We start from the raw sequence: 25,120 nt of genomic DNA on the forward strand, positions 1-25,120 counted from the left end.
GGAACATGTGAATTGTGGAGGGACCCTCCTGTCACTGATAACATCTGCCACCTGCCAGCACTGTGATGGATGGCCCCAGACTTTCATTACCGAACACTAAAACATTTTAACTATAAATCTCTCATATTGTACAGAGCGGGCCATGCTGCTGCCAGATAGAGAACTAAGGGGGAGTCAGCCTTCTGAAAGGCTTCTCATAAAGGTCATAAAGGAGCAAAGTATATTTACAGCATTCTCTCTACCTTTTATGAAAGATGTTTGAAATGTAAAATAATCATCAAATTCAAGATTATTTCCTCAATACTGTTCTCTGAAGAAAATGAGTATGGGATGGTATTGAAAAGGACTTCACTGGACGAAAGGCACACTCATGGGCAATTTTTCCTTGAAGGTCTGGAAAATGCATTTTAATTGCTCTCATAATTAAATATATGCCATTATGAAGGGCTTGCAGTGAACTGTAGCCATCACCTGAAATCTGACCTCTAGGGTTGTACTTGCCACAGCAGTCATGCTGTGTAAAATGGTCTATTTCAGCTTCGCAAGTGTTACACATCTCTATGGCAGACAATGATGCTCGCGCATGAGGCAAGGTTTCACGGCATGTTGGAGGGAAGTTCTTTCTTGGACATGTTAACATTACTATGTCTCAAAACTGTAATCGCCACATTGTAAATAGCCACATCTGTCATTCAAACCAGCATAGTTCCAACAACATTGTTGATGGCACAATGCTACATGTAGTGTAATTTTCTGATAAATTATATTTTTCATTCTATGAATATATTTTTTGTGAGTGCCAAAATTACATAGCCCCAAAACAATGACTTTAAAATACATTCTATTTTTACAGACTATATTTCTATTGTGAAATTACAGTATTTTACAGTCATTGCCTTGAACAAATGAAACAGGCTTTCCTTAGACCTACGTCTACTATTATATTTTGTTATTCAACTTAGTTGGACTACTGTTACGCCCCTCTACACCCCCACTGGCTTTGCAGTGGCAGTGCAACAGCCTTTGGGTGGTGAATGGGCATAATCAGCTTGATTGTCCACACCTGATGAGGTGTGGATAAAGGCCATGCGGTTTGCCCTCAGAAGGCTTGCATTCTCACCATGCTTTGGAAGCTGGTGAACACCATGCATTTGATGCTGGTGTGCACACTATGGGTTTTTGCAGGTTCTGAAGCCCTGATTTTGGCCTTTAATCTACTACTTACTCTACCAATTAAGCCACAGGTACACTGACCGAGCATGCAGGAGTCTATGGAGTGACAAATAGGGGCTTATAGTAGGGCTTATTACTTCAGATTTCAGAATCAGACTGCACACAGAACGATTTTTTTTCCTTTTCGCCTGTATTTTTTTGTTTTTGTAATAGCCTTGCCACATATGAACTTACAAGCATGGAAATGACACCTGCATTGTGTGAACAAGTACTGTCCCACACCGGACTTGAACTCGCAACCTCGGGCAAAGGATGCGAATGAGCTCTTCCTTGTTAGCGCATCCACCTCCCATGCCTGAGGTTGTTCAATGTAAGTTCAATGTAAGGCAAGGTAAGGTAAGTTTATTCAAGACTAGTCTGGTGTGGGACTGCTTTCCACACAGCACAGGTTACAATAAGAACAATCCCCTGAAGATAAATTCCAGGGGGTGAAAAATAGATACAATACAATAAGTAAGAAAAAGAAAAATGACCTTAAGAATATGCCCAGCAAGGCTCTCAATTCTGTTCCCATAACAAACATTGTTTTTACAGTCTTATTATTGTAATTTGAGAATATTGTGTCCATGTAATGTTCAGAGTCCTTTATAAAAAACAGTGTAAAGAGGAGTCCTTTTCTTTTCGCCTAGACATAAATGCCTAGACATAAATGACGTCACCAACACTTCTAACGCTGGTCTAACGACTGGTCAAGAGTAGTGGTTCCAACCACCCAACTTTGCGACCATGTTTGTGATTGATTGTTGGAACTACATGTGGCATAGTTGAGGTGTATCCCCATTAGTGACGTACCATGCGTGTCTCTACATGGTGACGTGAAGGAGGGAGACCCGCTAATTAGTTCACCTGGATATAGCCCCGTCAGGTAAGCTATCGGTAGAGCTGCCTTTTGTCTTTTGTGTGCTCGAGTCTCTTGCCATCGACATCCAGCTGAGTGATTTGTTTGTTGTGTTGGAGATCCAAGCTTACACAGAGTGCCGTGGTGTTTTGCCTTGGAGTCGTGTTGGCTGACGTAATGGAGAAGCTGGGCATCGTGTACGCCACTGTTTGTATGCCGCATTTTGCTTTGTACTGTTTGTGTCTCGCATATTGTTTTGTACTGTTGGTGAGCCGACGTGTCTCTGAATACTTTATTTATGTAAATTAAAGATCGGATGTTTCCTATACTTAAACACAAGTCTTTGGCAATCAATTCATATCGACCTCACAGTTTGGCGCTGCGAGCAGGGTTATGTTCTTGGCTAAATATAAAGTATAGAATAAAGAGCGGAGACACGTTGGATTCACGCTGTGGGCTTAGAATTCGGATTGTAGGCTAGGTTACGGTGTGTTATCTGGGACTGACGAACAGTGGCGTACAGAGAAGAGTCGGCAACGTAAAGCAGTTAGCTGGGGCCTGCACAGGAAGATGCAACGTGGACAAGTCAAGCATTAGCCTATTTTTTATTTTTTTTTGGAAAAATTGTGGCTTACCAAGCAAATTGATTAGCTAATGTATTTGTAACTTTATACGAACTTGTATACGAATTTCATTTTGTTTGTCCTGTGTTTTGGGAAGTTACAATGTCAAACCCCGATGCCCAAGCTGAACTTCAGGCCCTGAAAGAGCGAGTACAGGCTGATAAGGATACCATCAGCAAATTAAACGACCTGAATGAGGCCTTGCAGGGACAGTTGCAGGACAGGGAAAGCAGTAGACCCTCCAGCCGTGCAAGTGGGGTAAGTGAAAATCTGGCTAATGTTCAAAGCGTGGTGTACTTATCAAGAGAAAAAAAAGGTACAAAATTTTCGGGAGGCTCTACAACTGTTTTTTATGAATGGCTAGATGAACTCCAAGCCTCTCTTAACTATCGCCCATATACTGGGGCAGATAAGGCCTCGTATATTTATGAGCAATTGGGAGGAGAGGCGAAACAAGAAATTAGATACCGGCCGCTATCAGTTCGAAAAGATCCAGAGTGCATTATTGAAATCTTAAAAGAGATCTATGGGCGTCCGCAGTCACTTACCAAACTTCAGCGACAATTTTTTGATCGCCAGCAGAGGGAGGGCGAGACAGTTCGAGAATTTTCTCATGCCCTTATGGCCATCATGGAGGAAATTAATCAGTGTCCTGTTAATGTGGCATGGGCAAGCGAAACAGCGTTACGTGATCAGTTTGCCGAAAACGTGTTTGATCTTGGTCTGCGTAGAGAGCTTAAGAGAGTGACTCGTCAGGACACTAGTATGTCTTTTTTTGATCTTCGGAAAGAAGCCTTGCTCTGGGCAGAAGATTGTGATATTACTGGGGAACGGGGCAGAAGGGTTGCTAACGCATGTGGAGTGGAGGCCGAGCCAGTGGACGCAAATGCAGTTACGGCAGTCCGTGGCCCATCATCGGAACCGAGTTTGAGTGAAATTTTAGAAATGCTGCGAAAACAGCAAGCACAATTAGATGACGTGACCCGGAAATTGGCGGGTGTACAAATGACAAATAATAGGTCGGGGTCAGGGGTTAGTCGTTATCAACAGCAGCCACGGTTTGATCCATCTGGTCGGCCTATCTGCTTTAAGTGCCAGGGCGTGGGGCATATTGCAAGAAATTGTCAACTTAGAAGTAACCAGGTGGGGGACCCTCAACAGAACTGCTCTGAGCCCATCGAGAGAGTAGTGCATGTGAATGAGCAGCAGGGAAACTTCTTCCCCCTGTGGTGCGGGGCCGAGTCACAGGAGGGTCAGGAGTAGGCTCTGATGGTACTTGCCCAGAAGTTTTTGGGTGCTTGGTGGGGCAGAGTCCGGTGGTTGAGGTTAAAATGGGCGGGGCCAGTCTGAATTGCCTTTTAGACACAGGATCAATGGTCACCACAGTCACTGAAACTTTTTTCAGGCAAAACTTTGAGTGTTTTGGGCCCCAAAAATTGAAGAGTTGTAATTGGCTTGCGTTACGGGCTGCCAATGGGCTCGCCATACCATACCTGGGTTACATCGAGGTTGACATTGAGGTGCTGGGCAAGGTCATCCCAAAACGAGGTGTGTTGGTTGTCAAAGACCCTACTGACCCTGTAGCTATTGAACGAAAACAACTGGTGCCAGGGCTTCTTGGGATGAATGTTATAAAATTATGTTATCAGCTGTGGTCTTCAAACGATGATCTTGCCCAGGGCCTTGACCCTCCGACTCAGCTGGGGTGGAGGGCAGTTTTTCATGCGCTTCAGCAGGAGCAGTATGTAGAGAATAAACAAGAGTGTGTTGTGAAGTCTATTGTGCCTTATGTGGTTCCAGCTGGGTCCCTTTGTTTTGTGCCAAGTACAGGGTGTGGGGTTATTTCTGGGTCGGAGAAGCCATTTCTTATTGAAGCTTTGGGGGCAGATATGGGGGGCTTACCTGGGGGGCTACTCATTCCAGGTGCTGTCATGTTTTGTAATAGTAACCACATTGCCGTGCCCATAGTTAATGTAAGCACTTCACCAGTTTACATAGAGCCCCATACATGTTTAGCTACCTTACAGCCAGTCGAATTGATAAGGGGGAGAGCGGCTGAGGTGGTCTTTAACAGAATAAGCCCAGAGGAAGAACAGGTCACTGTGCTTGAACAGCAGGCTGGACCAAGTGCCGGGGTAGCATTAGCACCCAAGATAGCTCAGTTAGAACTGCCTGAGCTGACTACTGTGCAAGCGAGTGAAGTTAGGTACAGACTTCAAAAATATGCTCATGTATTTACAACATCTGATAAAGATCTAGGGTGTACTACACTTATTCAGCATGAGATCCCACTAGTAGATGAGGCGCCTGTCCGTCAGAGGTATCGCAGAATCCCCCCCTCCCAGTATGAAGAGGTAAAGTCACACATCAAACAGCTTCTGGAACAGGGGGTGGTTAGAGAGAGTTGTAGCCCATACTCCTCCCCGGTGGTGATTGTCCGAAAGAAAGATGGCTCCATGAGGATGTGTGTGGATTACAGGCAATTGAACGCAAAGACCCGGAAGGACTCTTTCCCTCTCCCGAGGATAGAAGAATCTTTAGACTCACTGGGTGGAGCTCGATGGTTCTCGACGTTAGATCTAGCGAGCGGCTATAATCAGGTCGAGGTGGTGGAGAAAGACCGCTCCAAAACTGCTTTCTGCACGCCCTTTGGCCTGTATGAGTTTAATCGTATGGCTTTCGGGTTATGCAATGCGCCTGGGACATTTCAAAGATTAATGGAGCGCATTTTGGGAGATCAGCGACATCAGTCTTTATTGTTATATTTAGATGATGTGGTTGTTTTCTCCGCCACCTTTGAACAGCATCTTGCCCGTCTGGAGCTCGTCCTAGCCCGCTTTGCCGATCAGAACTTAAAAGTCAAGCTAAGCAAATGCTCCTTTTTTAAATCCCAGGTGACCTTCCTAGGGCACGTGATTTCAGCTGATGGGGTGGCCACAGACCCAGAACAAATTTGTGCCGTAGCAGACTGGCGGAGGCCACAGAATGTTCAGGAACTCCGGTCTTTCCTGGGGTTTGCAAGTTTTTATCGTCGCTTTGTGAAGAACTTTGCCAGTATTGCAGCCCCTCTCCACGCACTCTGTACTGGGGAGCATGTAAAGGGTAGGGCCAAATCCTCTACAGCCAGCCTTCAGCAACACTGGAATCCTGAGTGTGAGCATGCTTTCAGGGCATTGCGGGAGAAATTGACTTCGGCCCCTGTCCTGGCTTACGCTGACTTCAGCCAGCCTTTTTTTCTGGAGATCGATGCCAGCTACCAGGGACTAGGAGCAGTCCTATCTCAGGAGGTCGAGGGGAAGAGGCGCCCGGTCGCCTATGCCAGCAGGGGCTTGAGACCTTCAGAACGCAACATGAACAACTACAGTGCCATGAAGCTCGAGCTGCTCGGCCTCAAGTGGGCGGTTACGGACAAATTCCGTGAGTATCTCTTGGGTAACAAGTTTGTTGTCTTCACGGACAACAATCCCCTCAGTCATCTCCAAACTGCCACTGCGGATGCCCTCTCGAGACAGTATACCAGCAGGCACACCTCAGAAAGCCCGATGAAGGAGCCCTCTGAAGTGGGCGGAGTGATTTTTGAACAACATGCCTCAACCTCTTGCTTCCCTGTGTATAGCAAGGACTCCCTGACAACTCTGCAGAAGGCCGATGGGGTGATCTCCGCCTTTCTGAAGTATTGGGGAGCAGGACAGAAACCAAGTCGGCAAGAGAGGGCAAGAGAGCTCCCCAAAACAATCGAACTGCTGAGGCAGTGGGACAGGGTGGTGGACGACGCAGATGTACTGTATCGGGAGAGCCAAGACCGGACGGAGGGAAAAGTAAGGCAGCTCATCTTACCCCAAGCATTGCATAAAGAGGTTCTACAGCAGATGCATGACGGGCACGGGCACCAGGGAATAGAGAGAACATTCAAGCTGGTGCGCCGCCGCTGTTATTGGCCTGGAATCTATAAAGATGTGGAGAGACACTGCAATTCCTGTGAAAGGTGCATTGTGTCTAAAGCACAGCAACCCCGGGTGGTGACCAAGATGGGCAGTCTGTTGGCAGTAAGGCCGCTAGAAGTGGTGGCGATGGACTTTACAGTACTTGAACCCTCTTCGGATGGGCGAGAAAATGTCCTCGTTTTTACAGATGTTTTTACAAAGTTCACCGTTGCAGTACCCACAAATGACCAGAGGGCGTTGACTGTAGCCAAATGCCTTGTCAAGCACTGGATTCAGCCCTATGGAGTGCCAGAGCGTATACACTCTGATCAGGGAAAGTGTTTTGAGGCAGAGGTCGTCCAGTCATTGTGTCAATTGTATGGCATGAAGAAAAGCAGAACCACCCCCTATCATCCCCAGGGGAATGGGCAGTGTGAAAGGTTCAATAGAACGCTGCACGATCTCCTTCGCACCCGGAGAAGAAGAGGAGGTGGGTGCAATATCTGCCAGAGGTAGTCTTTGCCTATAATACAACTGAACACCAGAGTACTGGGTACACACCCTACTTTCTCCTGTTTGGCCGTGGCCCTGGGGTTCCACTGGATGTAGCCCTTGGTGGTAGTGATGTTGATACCCAGGTGGAGTTGAGTGAGTGGGTGGAGTCACACCAGACACGGCTGCAAGCAGCATACCAGCAAGCAGGGGAGAGGTTAAATAGGGCAGCGGAGTCAAGAAGCCGACAAAAAGGCCCTCCAACAACGAACAGTGTTCTCCATCCGGGTCAGTTGGTGTATGTGCGGAATAGACAGTTTGCGGGTAGGCACAAGATCCAAGACATGTGGCTTTCAGTGCCACACAGAGTGTTGGCAAGGGCCGGCCCAGATAAGCCTGTCTATTCTGTGGTCCCGGTGGATGCCTCCAAGTCCCCTAGGAACGTTCACCGCACAGAGTTGCGACTGTGTGGTCCTGGGGTGCAGCAGGAGTGGACAGAGCAGACCTCGGAGAGTGGGAGTGAAGAGGAGGCGCCTGGGGGCTGGATGAGGGTGCGGCCAGGCAGCTCTCATGCTGGCAGACCATGCCCTGGTCAGAGCCTCCCACTACAGGCTGGTCAGTCAGAAGAAGAAGTTTGGTCAATGACCGATGAAGAGGGAGATGAGCTGTCAGCGTCACCTGAACCCAGATCTCTGAGAAGGACCACCCGGAATAATGCTGGGCAGCACCCAAACCCTTTCAATCTTCCGCAGTCAGCAGTCAGCCACCGGGGTAGGGGTAGAGGGTTACCTTAGGACATGGCTGTTGAGTAAAGTTGGGAGAGCGAATCAGTGGGGCACTGATTTTATTTGTTGGGGGGGGTGAGTGTGGCATAGTTGAGGTGTATCCCCATTAGTGACGTACCATGCGTGTCTCTACATGGTGACGTGAAGGAGGGAGACCCGCTAATTAGTTCACCTGGATATAGCCCCGTCAGGTAAGCTATCGGTAGAGCTGCCTTTTGTCTTTTGTGTGCTCGAGTCTCTTGCCATCGACATCCAGCTGAGTGATTTGTTTGTTGTGTTGGAGATCCAAGCTTACACAGAGTGCCGTGGTGTTTTGCCTTGGAGTCGTGTTGGCTGACGTAGTGGAGAAGCTGGGCATCGTGTACGCCACTGTTTGTATGCCGCATTTTGCTTTGTACTGTTTGTGTCTCGCATATTGTTTTGTACTGTTGGTGAGCCGACGTGTCTCTGAATAGTTTATTTATGTAAATTAAAGATCGGATGTTTCCTATACTTAAACACAAGTCTTTGGCAATCAATTCATATCGACCTCACATACATTTTTGACAAACACCAAATTGCTAAACGACAGTTGTCATGACCTAGATTGCGATGCTGGCTTGCCAGGGGTGGCACAGGGCTCTCAAACAAAAACAAAATTGGAACAGTGACATTTGCGCATCAGTTTTCTATAATTGTATTGTATGTCACTTACTTACTCTCAGTTGACAGACTAGAAGTAAAAATATGTGTTAAGTCTTTATATCTGTTCTGAGAAGCACCAGTTTACTACCACCTCTTCTACCTCACTGACAATTTAGCTTCTGACAGACTTCTTACAGACATGCATCACCTAATCCAAACCTTTTCTTCTCTTTTCCTTCTATTTCCACCAACTCCTGGACACGTGACCTCAGTCATGGACATTTCTCCACTGAGTTAGCCTCTGCCTCAATATGAAAGTTTTCTTGTACCATCAGTCTCCTGACAGTTAACAGACTAGCATGAACATTCCTCAGTGCACAGTAGGTTTTCATGGGTAGCATCAGTTGATGTAAGCATAATCATACTGCTGTTACGTGCTATCAAACAAAATTTCAGCTCAAATTTATCTTTTGACCATTTGACCATCTTTTGACCAGTGTCATAGTTCAACTCTTATCTCTGTCCCCTCCCCCCCCCCCCAACCCTGATGGATGGCAAAGGACACTTGATAATGCTCTGAGCTCTATTTAAATAATATGTGGCTCACAAAAATCTCTGGGTAGAGATGCCTTAAACAAAAACAGCTCTCCATCTTGAACTAGTAAATCCTCTCGTCTTATTCCTTCTCCTCAGATTGCTGTGATTTTGCACCAAACAAATTCACTTGTTCTATTTATCTAAAACAGGGGTGCCCACACTTTTTTGGCTTGTGATCTACTTTTAAAATGACCAACTAAAAATGATCTACCACAAAACATGTTCATAAATAGAGACTATGCATGGCTAAAAAGGGGGGGGGGGGTGAGACACAGACACAGACACTTAAAGGAATCATGGTGATATTGGTGACATTATTTGAGATGGTTGCGGCCTAAAATTCTTGATTTCGAGGGAGCTTTTCCAAAAAGTTCAGATGAAAGTTGCTGTGTTTTTAGGTGTTTGTTTTGCGAATTTTCCTCTTTGTAATCATAATTGAGTTATTTGTTGAAAAATAACTGATTAATAAACAAACATTCATTCATCAAGAACAAAAATAAAAAACCTTGCCAATATGCTAAACAAAAGATTACCAGGACTACAAAACGTATCCACAACACAGTGCACTTGGCATTACAGAAGGACCATCAGTAAGACTGAATAAAATGTTATGAATGTCTCAGCCTTCACATATGTAGCAAGTGGGCAAGTAGTAATAGTTTGGTGCCTACTCCCTCTGCCGTTACCCAGTTAGTCTCTCTCTGTCACACCGCAATACGTCACTAATTGGGCAATGGGTTGCGATTGATTAGGCTACCTGACATATTACCCACAGGCTTATGTATAGGCACCCGAGGTCCTAAAGCCGGTAGCTCGTCAACACCACTGGTTCTGGGATTGTGTAGCAGAGTCACGGGTGCTGCGTGAAATAAACAGGTATGCCTGGGCAAAGGTTTCTTTAAGTTCTTCCGTCACTGATTACTAGCTTGCTAAGTGGCTACTTGTTTAACTATGGTATAGGAGGGCAGACGCTGGCAGAGCCGCTGTGTTTTGATGTACGTGTGTGGGCGTGACGCCGTGTTGTGTGCAAAAAGGTACGTTATTGAACGTATTCGTGGTATTCTGTTTGTAGTATAATACAGACAAGTCATGATGTACTCTTTATGTATCCTTCACCAGTGTCTGCTGGGCACTGTTACCATAGCAGAGAGGGCAGTTATTCTCCAGAAGCCATCAGCCACAGTGTAGTAGCCATCTTGAAAAGGTATGTGTTAAACCCTGATACGTGTACTGTGTTGCGTACCAGCAGGCCATAGCGGCCATTCATTTTGCGCTGACAAGTGACGACACTAATGTAGGCTGGCTGACTAACACTTTGCCCTGTATTGCTGTTTTTAATTGATGTAATGCCATCACCTCTCCCATGTGTGCTGCTTTTAAGGCTGTGGGATCTTAACAGTGTTTGTTTTATATGTTTGCAGCGTTAGACCCTCGCAGCTACCCAGGGCTGCTAGTTGCTGTTCTCTTTTAATGTGTATTTGATGCATTGGTGCCGCGTATAGTTTGTTTACTTTTTTTTTGTTCCTCTAGCCTATCGGCCTAAGTAGCTTGTGTAGGTACTACCTATTTAATGTGAGCCGCAGGCTAGAGTGGATTTATTTTGTTTGTTTTTCTTTTTTACTGTACTTCCAGTTCGTGTGTCTCCCTCCCCCCTCCACAGCTAATAGCCTCGGTGCTTATAAGGCCCATTAGTACCTGACCTTGGATAGCCGGTCTCTGTAGTTTTTCTCACTCTAGTAGCCTACAGAGATTGCAGTGTGCATGTAGTTTGAACTCTTAATTGCCGTGTCACATATCACAGAGTGTCTTGGATATTGTAGTGCATTTTCCCTGAATCTAAAACACGTGTTATTTAGTGCACACAAGACCACGTGTGTTAGAGACCTGGCCTGACATCAGTTCTCCTAGTGGCCCAGTACCGAGGTTCCCCAGTCCCCCTATTGTGTCTATGTATTTTTTTTGTATTATATCTGGTGACCAACCAACGCTACTCGTGTCTACTATTTATTAATAAAGACTATTTTTATACTTTCACCAAAAACTGGCAATAGTGTTATTGAGTTCCCCTTGCTCTGACATAATTTAGCCCACTTCAAGGGGTGGCGTAGTCAACAGTACCCGAGAGGGCGCTACACATATGAGGAAAAAAAAAAAAAAAGCCTGTGTCACTGTGATCTGTCTCGTCATCTGACGTCCTGCCTGCGTTTCTGCCGTTCTCATTCTATGCCTATCAATCTGTTTTGATATCCTTGTTTATTTATTTTATCCGTAAAGTTGTTGATGTTGTTCAATTTCATATATTAATTTAAAGTCATGCAATTTCAAGTCATCCATTCTTCAACACTCGCTGCTACCTTATCTTCAAACAGAAAGTAACGTTAAATCTCCATGGAAACAGCTCTCAAGGGTTTGGATAATAATCGGATTTATTGCTTCCTTCATTATTCACAGCTAAATAACATAAGGCTTTTTATTTTGTTTAATACACGAAAAAGCTATATCTGTTCTATAAGAAAGGTAACCTTAAATGACTTCCGTTGTGATCTGGCGATTTATATATATATATATAAAAAAAAAACTTAATTTTTTTTTTTTTTTAAATGACATGATCTACCACCATAAGCTTTGCGATCGACTGGTCGATCGCGATCGACGCATTGGGCACCCCTGATCTAAAACTAGCAAGCTAACAGCAAAGAGACTTTCCCTGCAACCCCAACAGCATTGTTGGCATTGCTAAAAGCTAGCTATCCAACTTGCTAACTGATGTATACTGGCGCTACAGTTAATAACATCACACTGTATAAGATGTTCTTGCACTTTCATAGTGAATAGTTGGAGTAACTAGTGGGACCTACAAATGTGTGTATCTGTCCCTCATATGATCATATACCATCAAAATGAATTTGATGTTATTAAAATCAGCTGTCTACAAAAACATACTTTACAATAGTTAAAAATATTTTTTCAGGTAAAAATAGCAGCCCTTAGAACCCTTAGAATATCTTTTTTTAATCTGCCCTCACCTGACATTCCTCTAATCAGGAGATCTTTCTGACCTCATCATATCTAATCTCACTTATGGAACTGAAAAAGTTAGTACTCTCAAATGTTGCTTTGTTTTTATACCAAAGAAAAGCCCAATAATAGGGGTCTCAAAGGGAGTAGAGCAGGGGTGTCAAACTAATTTTAGTTAAGAGGCCACATACTGCCCACTTTGATCTCAAGTGGGCCAGACCACTAAAATCATACATAACGACAATATTTCTCTATGTTTAAATCATTGGTGAAGGTTTTTGGATGATAAACCCTATTTTAAGGGAACTTAAGGACCAAAAACTCTGTTCATCTGCCTGGGCTCTCCTCTGCAGATTCCCTCGCTTTGTGGCGCGTTTGACGTCAAGCGCGTCACAAAGCGAGCAGCGAGCGCTGCTGCCTGTGGCAATGAGCGCTTCTGCCATTACTGGATCGACTAAAAAAAATTACAAAACGTTTGTACTCATAAACCTTCATATTCTTAAGGGACATTCTGATTCACAACCCTTTTTTGTTTATTAATTTAATTAAATTAATAAACAAATGTATGTCTTTCTGTAATTTTCACACTTAGCAAAGTCATCCGGCAGGCCGAGCTGGACCCCCTGATGGGCCGTATGTTTGACACCCCTGGAGTAGAGTCTGTTTCTGAATCCGTGTAGTTTCAAAATGTTGAGGTGAAAATGACGAGTAGTGTGTCCTTAGAGTTAAGGTATCATACTGAGTTCCTCGGTGGAGACAAACCGTGCACCTCAGGAGTCAGTGAGCAGTGTTGACCTCAGTTGACCTCAACTGACTGCAGTGATGACTACACAGCCAAAATCTAGTGTAAATTACGACTTTCATTTTGAGGTAATACAAGATTTTATTTCTGATTCAATGAAATTCATAACAAATGCTAAGTATTTAACACAGATTAAATGAATGCTCTGTCGAAAAATGAAATGCCATCAAAAACAAAAAGAACCTTGTATTGCATATGTACAGTCATGGACAAAAATATTGGCACCCTTGCACTCCTGTCAGATAATGTACCACTTCTCCCAGAAAATTGTTGCATTTACAAATGTTTTGGTATTCACATGTTGATTTCTATTTTTTGCATTGGAACAACTCAAAAAAGCAGACAAGAAAAGCCAAATTTGACATGATTCCACACAAATCTCCAAAAGTGGACCGGACAAAATTATTGGCACCCTTTCAAAATTGTAAGAAATAATTGTAATTCAAGCATGTAATGCCCCTTTAATTTGTATTTAAACTCACCTGTGGCAAGTCACAGATGCTGGTAACATATAAATCACATTTGCAACCAGTTAAAATGGAGCAAAGTTGACTCAACCTTTGTGTTGTGGGTCTGTGTATACCACACTGAGCATGGACGAAAGAAGAGCAAAGAATTGTCTGGGGGTTTGAGAACCAAAATTGTAGAAAAGCATGGACAATCTCAAGGCTACAAGTCCATCGTCAGAGATCTTAATGTTCCTGTGTCCACTGTGCGCAGTGTCATCAAGAAGTTTACAGCCCATGGCATTGTCACTAACCTCCCTGGATGTGGAAGGAAGAGAAGAATTGATGACAGAATGCAACAAAGGATTGTTCGAATGGTGGATAAAAAAACTCCAAAACAAATTCAAGCTGCCCTGCAGACACAGGGTACAACCGTGTCAGCTCACACTATCCGTCGCCTTTTCAATAAAATGGGATGCTATGGTAGGAGACCTAGGAGGTCCCCACTGCTGACACAGAGACATAAAAAAGCCAGACTGAAGTTTGCCAAAACCTCCCTGGGGAAGCCAAAATCATTCTGGGAGAACGTCCTGTGGACAGATGAGACCAAAGTAGAGCTTTTTGGTAAAGCATTTTACAGAAAACGAAATGAGGCCTTCAAAGAAAAGAACACGGTCCCTACAGTCAAACATGGTGGAGGTGGACCAATGTTTTTGGGTTGCTTTGCTGCTTCTGGAACCCAATGCCTTGACTGTGTGCATGGCATCATGAAATCTGAGGACTACCAAATAATTTTTGGGCGCAATGTAGGGCCCAGTGTCAGAAGCTGGGTCTCCGTCAGTGGTCATGGGTCTTCCAGCAGGACAATGACCCATAGCACACTTCAAAAAGCACCCAGAAATGGTTAAGACAAAGCACTGGAAAGTTCTGAAGTGGCCGAAATGAGTCCAGATCTTAATCCCATAGTACACCTGTGGCATGATCTCAAAACAGCAGTTGAGAGAAGGCACCCTTCAAATGTGAGAGACCTGGAGCAGTTGGAAAAAGAAGAGTGGTCCAAAATTCCAGTAGAGAGTTGTAAGACACTCATTCGTGGTTATAAGAAGCGATTGATTTCAGTTATTTTTTCCAAAAGGTATGCTACCAAATATTAAGTTGAGGGTGCCAATAATTTTGTCCAGTCCATTTTTGGAGTTTTGTGTGGAATCAAGTCAGATTTGGCATTTTTTTCTAAAAAATGTTGTGTTGTTCCAATGCAAACAAAAGATATAAACATGAGAATACCAAAGCATTTGTCATTGCAACAATTTTCTGGGAGAAATTGTGCATTATCTAAAGGAAGTGCAGGGGTGCCAATATTTTTGTCCATGACTGTACACCTTGGTAGAAGATTATTGTGGGCATATTTGGGGGTTGTAACATTTTCCTGGGCTGTTGATTAATGCAGTGTTAATTATTGTGAAAGATAGAACCCTCTGTCATAAGTCTAGCATAACCATCTCGTAAAAACATCATGGCAGATGCCAAACACTGTCATATATCTCCCACAAAGATGATTTCCAGTGACATAACTGTGCCATGTTTTACATTATCTCTAATTATCACGACAAGCTGTGGCTGTAGGCTGTGGTAACATCTAACATTAAGATTGCTCTCCTCACAATCATCAGCAATTATGACATTAAACTTCATATCACTAGACAACAACAGTCAAGAAGAGAAATAGCCCTCAATGGCATCTTCCATGATGTGTTTATGACATGATTATGTTAATCTCACATTAACTGTAGGAATTAGCTCACTTCTCTTGTTTAGACAGGTCTCAATCTATCTCCCCAGTGATGGTTAAGTCCTGTCACTGTAAATCAGAGGGACACAAGCTTACAGGGGTTAAGTCTCATGTAATGACAGCTAAATAAAATGTGCCACAAAGACAGAGCTCTAATTTACAACCTCTCATAAATGATGAAAAGACCCTGCTAATTGGACACAAAGCCCTTTTACCTTTCCAACTATCCTAGTCAACTGTTGGACACAGTATCCACTGAGCGAGTGCTGTATGTGTTGGCATTGTGAGAGTGATGGGGCTGATGTGTTACATAATGGTGTCACATGCTCCTTGTCATAGTTGTCAGGGGTATGGGGCTGCTTCCCTGTCCCCTGCGAATGTCCTCAGACACGCAGGCGCGGCAGATGCAATACTGCAATCTAGTTGGCTGCCTGTTCATTTTTCTGTTCATGAGACTGTACAGCCTTTCATATGATCCCCCATTTCAAACTGCCCCTAACCCCCCCCGCAAAAAAGTGAAATCCTCTGGAATCTTGTTCTGCATCTTGCTTTCTGTGATAGTGCTTCTCAGTCAGTGCCGCACAAAGTAATGGTCTCTTTATCTGTCTCGGAAGCTTGACAACCGCAATTAAAGCTTCCTTTGGCTGTCATCGGCCGGTGCATAGTGCATTCATTTTTCATCAATCTCTTTCCCACTCACCACTGTCCCTAACAGACACACATACTCCTACACACACACACACACACACACACACACACGTGACACCTCATTGGCACAAACACTTAGGCTTACTGTCCTTTTCAGTCAGCACTGTGTCATCAAAACAAAAAAATTTGGCTTTAATGTCATTTGCTGTGGAATGAGAATTATACTATGAGTCATTATACTAGAACACATGGAGGAATTATTTCTTATATATTTATTATCACTTGTAATCCTGCTGGTTTTGACACAGATATGACATCAGTATTTATGGTTTTCACACAGTTTTAATGAAGTGTAGTGTGCATGGCCAATTTGTAGCGTACTTTACCACAAAAAGGTATGAAAAGCTGAAAAGAAATGACATGCCACACAGAGGGGAGGTCAAAAGATGTTATTGATGTTATCGCTTATTACATTTGTATGAGTCTGAACCATATCACAATGTCTGTGTATTAGTGTAATTTGTACTTGGTTAGAGTACATAGGCATACGCAAAAAAAAAAACATTGTGACCTGGTACATGACATATTAAGTTATTATGCATGACTAGAAACTGTGTTTTTAAAACCCTAGCAACCTTTTTTCTACTGTGGGTAGTTGTGCTTTGGCCACCCACAAATATACAAACACACACACACACACACGTACACACACACACACACACACACACACACACGCACATGCACACGCACACGCACACACACACACACCCACACACACTTCCACACACACACTCACACATACACAAGCTCCCTGATGCCCGTGGGATCGTGTAAGAATAGGCTGCTGTAACGCTGGCCCTGGCCGAGCACTTGTTATCTGCTGCAGAGCATGGCTCCTCACACAGACCACATTCATCAGAGCAGTGACTCACACAGAGCTCTGCAGCCTTACGAGCTCAACTCCACTCCTCTCACCTCCAACACTTTTATACTCCCTACCTCCTCACCTCTTGCCCTCCTTCTGTGTCTCTTCTCTTCCAACCCCCCCCCTCTCCTAAGCCCTCTTCCTCTTTTCTTCTCATTCTCTCCTCTCCTTTCCTCTCCTCCTTGCGTGACGTTGAGGATGATCTGGGTTACACCGCTCACAGCAACACTCCTCCGTCCTCTGGGGCTGAGCCTGAGGTGCTGGGGCTCTAAGAGGTAAAATGGTTCACCTCAGAATGCACAGTGGTTGAAGGCAGGAGAGGCTGAGAAACAAAAGTTGAATAACGGTGTGAGTGAATGCAAGAGACAGAAAGAGAATTGTATGGCATGCTTCTTGTGTTCTGCGTGTGTGTGTGGAAGTGAAGGTGTAGAAAGTGACTGTCTGTGTGTGTGTGTGTGTGTGTCTCTTACAGGCACTTCGTGTTTGTGCATGTGTAAGCAAGGGTGTACAATGAGCCATCTGCTCCTCACTGGAAAGCCTCAGTGGAGTTCGCACTCCCTCCTCGCCTCAGCCCGCCTTGCTAAATCACCATCCACCCAAAAGACAAATCACATCACCCACTCAACCGACAAACAATAAAGGCGGGGAGACTGCTCAGCCTTGGTCTAAACCCTCAACTCACATCATCCGAATGGCAATAAACCACAACAGAGTTGCCCTTAAAAATACATTGGAATCTAGTGCAAAGCAATTCAATACGCTCAGTTTGCTCAAATCCATTTGGCCTTCTGCAGTATGAACCCTAAATGAAGAACCAATCCCATCTGCTCCTTGTGAACTCAAATCCCACATTAATGTCCTTCTACCGTGTCCTTCTACATGTTTGATGATTACATGATGATGACGTCGGACACAAACAGCATATCCCCCCTTGTCCTGGCCTGCCTCCTCCTATTCAGTGAATGCTTTATTCCGTGCTGCAGCCTAATGCTGTTTTCATGTTCACATGTAGTGCTTGCCTGCTATCATATCTTTATAAAGCCTGTTCTGTGTCCTGCGGAAACGGAAATCCATTCACCATGTGCGACAGACGTAAGTGCAGAAATGACTATGCTCTAAGGTAGCATCCTCAGACCGTAACTCTTAATGACTGCCATGTACTTTCGTTGATTGTTTATGTACATCTAACATGAACTCACACAAGGTTGGTAGTTGAAAACAAATTCCTGGTAGAGGAAATTAGATAGAGTTCTTGCAGCACTGTTTGCTTGATGGCTGCTGGTCCTCACATCCATCTCCGTGTTGCAGTTGATCCATTTAAAGCCTCCAGAGGAGGGAAGCCACTCCAGTTCACACGCGGCAGCTCTGAGGCCACGGATCCCTGGGGAGAGATCACTCCCGCAGCCTTCACCGGGGCCCAATATACATCTACCACATAGCAGTCCCCAGAGACACCATGAAAACTGAGCTATCTCAAGGGACACAGAGAGGCAGGGAAGGTGTGTTGAGGGAAGGACATGAGAGCTGAACTGATTGATCAGAAAGTAGGGGAAATGGCAAGGTATTCATATTAGCATGATTAAAAGTAGCACCTGTCATAGAAATGAGGATGTAATTTGTTTAGTATATCCTTTAGCTACACTGAATCAAACCAAATTAATGCTTCTGTAGAGAGTGGAAAGATGTTATGCAAGCCTTTGATAAACCGTGTGCTGCTAAACTACTTCTTCACAGCATCAACGCTGAAACGTTTGACATTCTTGACATCTCCATAACCATCATTTCAAATCACATAATTTAGATAGTGATTCATGTAAGACATGCTAAATGTGTGTTTGTATGTATGCCCATTGCTGTCCCCATGCCCACTGTTTCCTGTCACAGTCACACAACACGCCTGAGCATACATTATCTATCACTGAGCCTTGCGGCAAATTGAATCCTGTCGTTCTGGGGGTGGTTTGATGCCTGTAAGCATTCATCATCTCAGGGGTAGGGTAGGCTAACCGCCCCCTTGTTGTGACAGTGCTAATGATGGTACTGGGAGGACATCTCAATGTGCTGCTTTAGAGATGAATCTTCTTTTGGGGGACGTGTGGGTGGAAATGGCCTCTGACGCTTTGTGTTTATTAAATATTGAATAGCCATTTGCACACAGAGAGGCCTTTTAATGATACAGGCTGAAAAGGTCCCTCAAGTGTCAGGGGCTTGATTATTGGATCTGGGTGCATTTCCATTTGTGAGAGGAGAGGAAAAGTCTTGCTTTTCTAGTTGGCCTGAAGGACTCTGATCTATGAGGAAAGTAAAAAAAGGACAAGGTTAAATGGAAAATGTTGTTCTTCTGTGGCATTTTCTCTTTGTGGAGAATATTCATGTTCTACCAACTGCACATCTGCTCCAAAGTGCGTATTCGCGCGTATAGACGTATTTGTATAAGAAGTTTTGATTGAACATCCTGTAGGGTTAAATATCATGATCTAAAAACTCTTGCGGTAATGAATTTTCTTGTGGGTAATGAAGAAATAAATGGATGCTCTCAAGAGGCATTTCTTATTTATAGGTCTGCCCTCACCTCTCACTGATTTCTGTATGATTCATTGCCTGAGTTTTTTGGAAAATGAAAGATAGAATATTTTTCAACTATGCAACGTTTCCTTAGGATGATAAATACAACTATAAATATTTTTGCTGGTCCTGGCTACGATTAATGCATCTCAGAAAATATTAGTTATGACAAGCAGTGTCACCCAGTTTATGATGAATTTTTCAAGCAATCTTGCACAATTGCACAAATTATTACATTTTAGTTCCATTAAGTAACATGCTAAACTAGCTTATTGGAAATAAATGGCAAGGAACCCTTTATGAGCTAAACTGTAATGACAGCAAAGAGAAGCCAAATAACAGCAGCAGGGTGAAGGTTATAAAACAAACATTGAAAGGCTCCATTTTGTACTCTGCAGTTCCTGTGCAAACACGGAGGAAAGGTTAAATTCTCTGAGTGCCTCGTATTAGAGCACACATGACTCTCTGCACACAACTATCAAAAAAAAAAAAAACCTTTTCATCGAAAGACCAGAGTTGGCCAAACACACACACACACCTGCCCGCTGCGGTTTCTTCAAAACCCCTCCATCTCCAATTGCCAAATTGTCCACTGGGGAATGTTAGCATCAAATATACTATTACTGAGCAATTTATGGTGGTCTAACAAACAAGACCAGAGTGTGGTTTTTCAAGCTGAGAAATTTCTCATCATGACAAATGTTTCAAAACCCTTGAGGCGCTCAGTAATGTTATATTTAATGAGAGACAAAGCATATACATCACGACTCTGCACTGTGGAGGCAGCAGAGCTCAAAAGGAGAACATTTGGCCCAATATACAGACAAGGGAATTGTGCTCATAGTCCTGAAAACTACAACTGGTCTTCAGTATTTTTCTTCTGAGTTTTATTTTGGCAACAAATGCATTGACACACAGTAATTTCCACAAACAACTGGTATTTCTTAACAAATTAAGTCTCAGAAGCAACATATGTAAGGAAATGCAAATGCATGAGCTGAAGTGTCAATATGTGTACAATGAAAAAAAAAAACATAATGACCAGCGATTAATATTGCCTTCATCTGTGTAGGAAAATTAATATAATAGACATAGATTTGAATTCAGGAAATAAAGATGTTCTTAACTTCTGTACCCAGGGGTCCATGATTTAACCATTAGTCTTGAAAGAGAACATGGATTGATTTTGCATTGTACTATTTGCCTCATTATCAGGCATATTGATATTAACTATTGGTATGAAGAGCATTTTGATATTGAGTGCACATAGTCAAATTTGCCGCCTTGACTTTTTCAAAATAGCTAGTGCATTAAAAAAATTGCGAGCTGCCATAACATTTCTAGGATTGGTCCGTAAAACGGTTTGTGACATGAAGAACAAATCGAGACCTTTTCAAGTCTTTGCTCTTGTTTTTCTCTTGTTAAAGTGTGTGCTTAACCCGGCAGAGAGAGGGAGTGAGCCTCCGCTGGGGCTCAATTAAATCCTGCACCTCAGACGGGTCACTGCCTGACTCACTGCATTGGCTCCTAATTACATCCATTTGTTTCATCCCTTGTAATGATTCTGTGCATTCTGGTTACAAACCCTGTGCTCTATTGCAAGCCACCACCATATCATTCCCTTAAATGATGCATTGTGATGTGATGGAAGGGCAAGTTAATAGGGGCCAGTGCGCCCTTTTGATTAAGTACACAATATTTAAAGGCAATGGAAATGGGGGAAAACCACAGGCAAACCAGAACAAAGGGAGCAAACCCACTGTCTGTAGACAGAATGCAAATGCTGGTGAGGCAAACAGCACCCGTTCCATGCCAGAGGGAGGTCATTATCGAGTTTGTACTCCACACACACAGAGCGTGTCTTCCCTGCATCTCTCACAGTAGAACCGAGGCGGTTCCAGCTTGGTCATGAAAGCTCCTGCAACCTAAAAGAAAACTCGAGCTAATGAGAACCTGAGACAGAGATGTTTGGCTATAGACGTTCCACTCTTCTCTGAGAAAGGAGGGAATCATTTTTTGGCAAAGTCAACAAATTCCGAGCCGGGAAATGACTCTGATGAAATCATTAGTAAGAGTGTGATGCTGTGAAAAAGTGATTACTGGAAAGGCTGAGGTTGTGGTTTGATCTTGTTTTCTCCTTGTCTCGTTTAAAGTGATATGCCCCAGAGCAACGTGATGTATGTATGTGCGGCCTTACATTTGAATAGATCATGTTAGATCATGTTTCTTCCCCGCAGATTCTGATGTTGCAATTGCAGATATTCAAATGTGTACAAATTTGTGCATTATAGCTTCCTGTGCTGGTGTGATGAATTGTACATGCTAGTCATTTAAGTGGTCAAGATCACCATGGAGACTTACTTAGCACCAGTCCACAAATTGTTATAGGAGGCTGGAAGGCCACCTATCCACAGGGCCAGAATAAGTTAGCCACATGCTTTGCTTTTCTCTCAACAAATTTAGCTTTAATGGTTTCAATCTTTTCCTCATTAACCCCTCCTCCATGACTGGGCTTTTGATGAATTGTTATTGCTCTCTTTACTCCTTATTGTAACCCATCAGTTTGGAGAAAAATCCACTGAGATCCAATATGTCTAAAAAATGACCCAAGTTTCAGTTCCAAACTGTAGTCAGTCATGTGCGCTGAGTGACCCATTGAACTGGTGTTCAATCTATGAAGGGTCCTCAGAGAGCAGTTAATAAGTCCTGCATAGGGATGAGGCTCCTACTTTATAATCTGTTTTAGCTGCTTGTCAGGCTGCTGTCTAGTCGCATACTTGCTCTAAGATGAGTCTCTCTCTCGCTGTCTGTGTGTGTGTGTAGTGTGTGTGTGTGTGTGTGTGTGTGTGTGTTTGTGTGTTTGTGTTTGTGTTTGTGTGTGTGTGTGTGTGTGTGTGTGTGTGTGTGTGTGTGTGTGTGTGTGTGTTTTCAGGAGGCTGAAGAATCCAAGATTTTGAAGGACAAAGAGGGACAGCCTTCCAGAAATGAAAAAAAAAAAATGCATTCAAATATTTTCGGTTCACAGGATATGTCTCCAGAACCGAGAGGAGAAACCGTATAATCATCTACTTACGCCAGTTGGAACATGAACGTTTAACAAAGCTCGTTGTTACCAAATGCCTCCAAGCAAGAGGGCAGGATAAGGGTAAGACCATCTTCATTAAAACCAGCTAATCCACTGGTGCTGCTCTCATCTCCATGGGTAACAATTACCCATGGCCTTGGGTGACATCAAACCAATGAGGCAGCATCCACTGTTTAAGATGGGTCGACCTGTCAGTCCCCTCTGTCAGCATTGCACTAATTATGCCATGCCGAACAGCATTTCATTAACATTTGTTTAGCAAACTGTATAAACAACCATAAATTCCACTGCAATAACCATTGTCACATAATTAGCTGCAATTACAAAATCCATACAGCTGTGACACAGAGGAGTTAGGGAGAGAAAACACAGACACCAAGACTGTGTGTGTTGTGTGTTGTGTGTTGTGTGTTGTGTGTTGTGTGTTGTGTGTGGGCGTGGGTGTGTGTGTGTGCACACACAGTGGAAAAACTGCCATGCTCATCAAACAGATGCAATGCGAGTCAACCAGAACAATACAGTGGAGATTGTCAACAGTAATTATGCTCTCCGTCAACATAATGTGAACAAAGCTAGCTGCATATTGTGTTTGCTGATGAATATACCCTCCACACAAGCTTGCAGCACATTTTAGGACAATAATACAGCATTTTTAAAGAATATTTTGTAAAGAAAACCCTCAGCTATTTATATCTACAATATTTTTTCAGCACAAAAGGAAATGTGAATATCATTAGCTGTTAAACCTCCAAGACTTTGCTACTTGTTGCACCTGTGCCTTCTGGCCAACTGACATGTCATAAGATGGAAGCCATGCCTCGTCATTATTTTACTTTGTCACCTATAGTCTCTGAAATATCTCCTGGTGGCGTAGGGATGAGGAAGGGTTCCCTGACAGCCTCTGCCCCAGTGTCCTCTCCTGTCAGTCTTCCTCAAGACCAAGGGACAACTTCTCTCTTTAAATCTGGCCTTACACTGAGGGCCACTTCATGGGTAGCTGTAATATTTTGACTTGTTATCCTCATCTTTGACCACTGCTCTTTTTCATAAGGTGTAGCCAACAGCCAGTATTGCACCACACCATCAATAAACTGATAATCCAGTACATAGAAGCATGCCAAAATAAGGGGATGGGCGAAGGGATGAATTTGGAAAAATGAACCTACCTTACAGCAGACTTACTGCTAAATATGATGAGATACAAACCCTCTTGGTGGTACCCAGGCAAGGGGCATCACGAGTGGGTTTGGATCCAGTCAACTCTTACCCTAGTACCCTTGTTTTGTACTCCCCATCCCCCACCCAACATGCCTTACCCAGTGTTTGGGTGAAACTGTTTTTTTCAGGTATGGGGAAAAGGACTGAAGCTACGCGTGGAATACCGGCACACCACCCTTCCTACCCCTGGTGGCATAACACCAGGTACGATTAAAGTAACAGAACAGCAACAGAAACATGGACAGAACATGCACAACACTTAATATGTAAGGCCACCACTCTCTCATCTTTTGTCAGAGCCAGAAGCTTTCTCCTTCCTCTGCCTCCCCACTCGGCTCCTTAAGTGTCCTCTCTGATTTAAATCGTGGTTTTCCTCTCGACATTTCTCTTGAGACCACCGTTCCCGAGTGCGGCCTTCAAACGCTGGTGATTTCGATGGCAGGGGGAGTAGCGCCAGGGTGCTCAGAGTGTGTTTACTCTGCGCAGGGAGCCTACAGGACTGCGGGCCCTTATTAGTAGTCGACTATCTCTCCCTTCATTATGCATTCCTTATCATCCCATCGCCCCTGCTGAGAAGAGAAGGCTCCCAAATTGATGAGTAAGATATTATCGTTTATTGTCCCAAGCGTTTGCAGAAAGTCCTTAATCTTATTCAGGAAATAAATAAAGGTGAGGGAATGCTTTGATTTAAAGACGGGGGGGGGGGGGGAGTTTTCAGGAGTACTTTGCCACCAGGGTTGTATATCATTGTTTGAAATCAAACTGAATGAATGGTTTTGTTCTTCAATCGAAGGCATTTACTGAGTGATTTGCGAACTAAGTGAAAATCCTAAGTCTTGTGTTTCCTTAATGACTTTTACAGAAGGTTCAGCCCGTGTATACAGCTGAGCAGTTTGCTATTCACAGGTCACCCCTGAAGGTAAAACTACGACCTTCACAATATTCCCCCACTATAATCATACACATCAGCAGTGCCCTATCAGTTGAATTCTCACTCCAGTTATTGTTGTGGGAAACCTCACAATGTTGTATAGGCCAAATAAAACTGCTACACATTCAAAGTCGAATAATGGTCCGGTTGGCATGCTGGCTTCAAAGACATGACGCACTGGTTGATACTGGCAGTGCTTGTTCAGGGAGTTATGTGTGCTTTTCCTCTGGAAGTACTCTGACAGGTATCCATGTATACTGAGTGGGACCATTAAAGAAAAAAATCACGTCTTGAGCGCTATTGAACATGCTTAGCTAACCATCCCTCATGGTTGCAGCATGTGACCACATGTTCCAAATGATGGAGGGATGTTCACATCTGTGCCCCACTGCCGTCACAGGTTAGAGCCCCAATGCCTTTTCATACAAGTGTGCATGATTAAATTGAGGCTTGATTTGATTTACAGAAAATGACAAATTGCCTTGCTTCCCCAACCTTGAACCAGAGGTGGCTTTTAAATCAATTTAGTAGGCACGTGTAAGCCAGTTATGGAGTGTATCAAACTGGGACAGCCTCAG

General features: G+C 43.7%; 1 long non-coding RNA gene across 1 annotated transcript; it reads left to right on the top strand.

Annotated features, from left to right (window-relative positions):
- Window positions 1–9,753: 9,753 nt before the first annotated feature.
- On the top strand, window positions 9,754–11,257 carry LOC116218502. Its single transcript, XR_006151525.1, has 4 exons — window positions 9,754–9,991; window positions 10,076–10,149; window positions 10,235–10,319; window positions 10,537–11,257. It is a non-coding gene; the product is annotated as an uncharacterized LOC116218502 (long non-coding RNA).
- The last annotated feature ends 13,863 nt before the right edge of the window (window positions 11,258–25,120 follow it).

The sequence above is a fragment of the Clupea harengus genome, chromosome 22, assembly GCF_900700415.2.
Source record: "Clupea harengus chromosome 22, Ch_v2.0.2, whole genome shotgun sequence".
Taxonomy (NCBI): Eukaryota; Metazoa; Chordata; class Actinopteri; order Clupeiformes; family Clupeidae; genus Clupea; species Clupea harengus.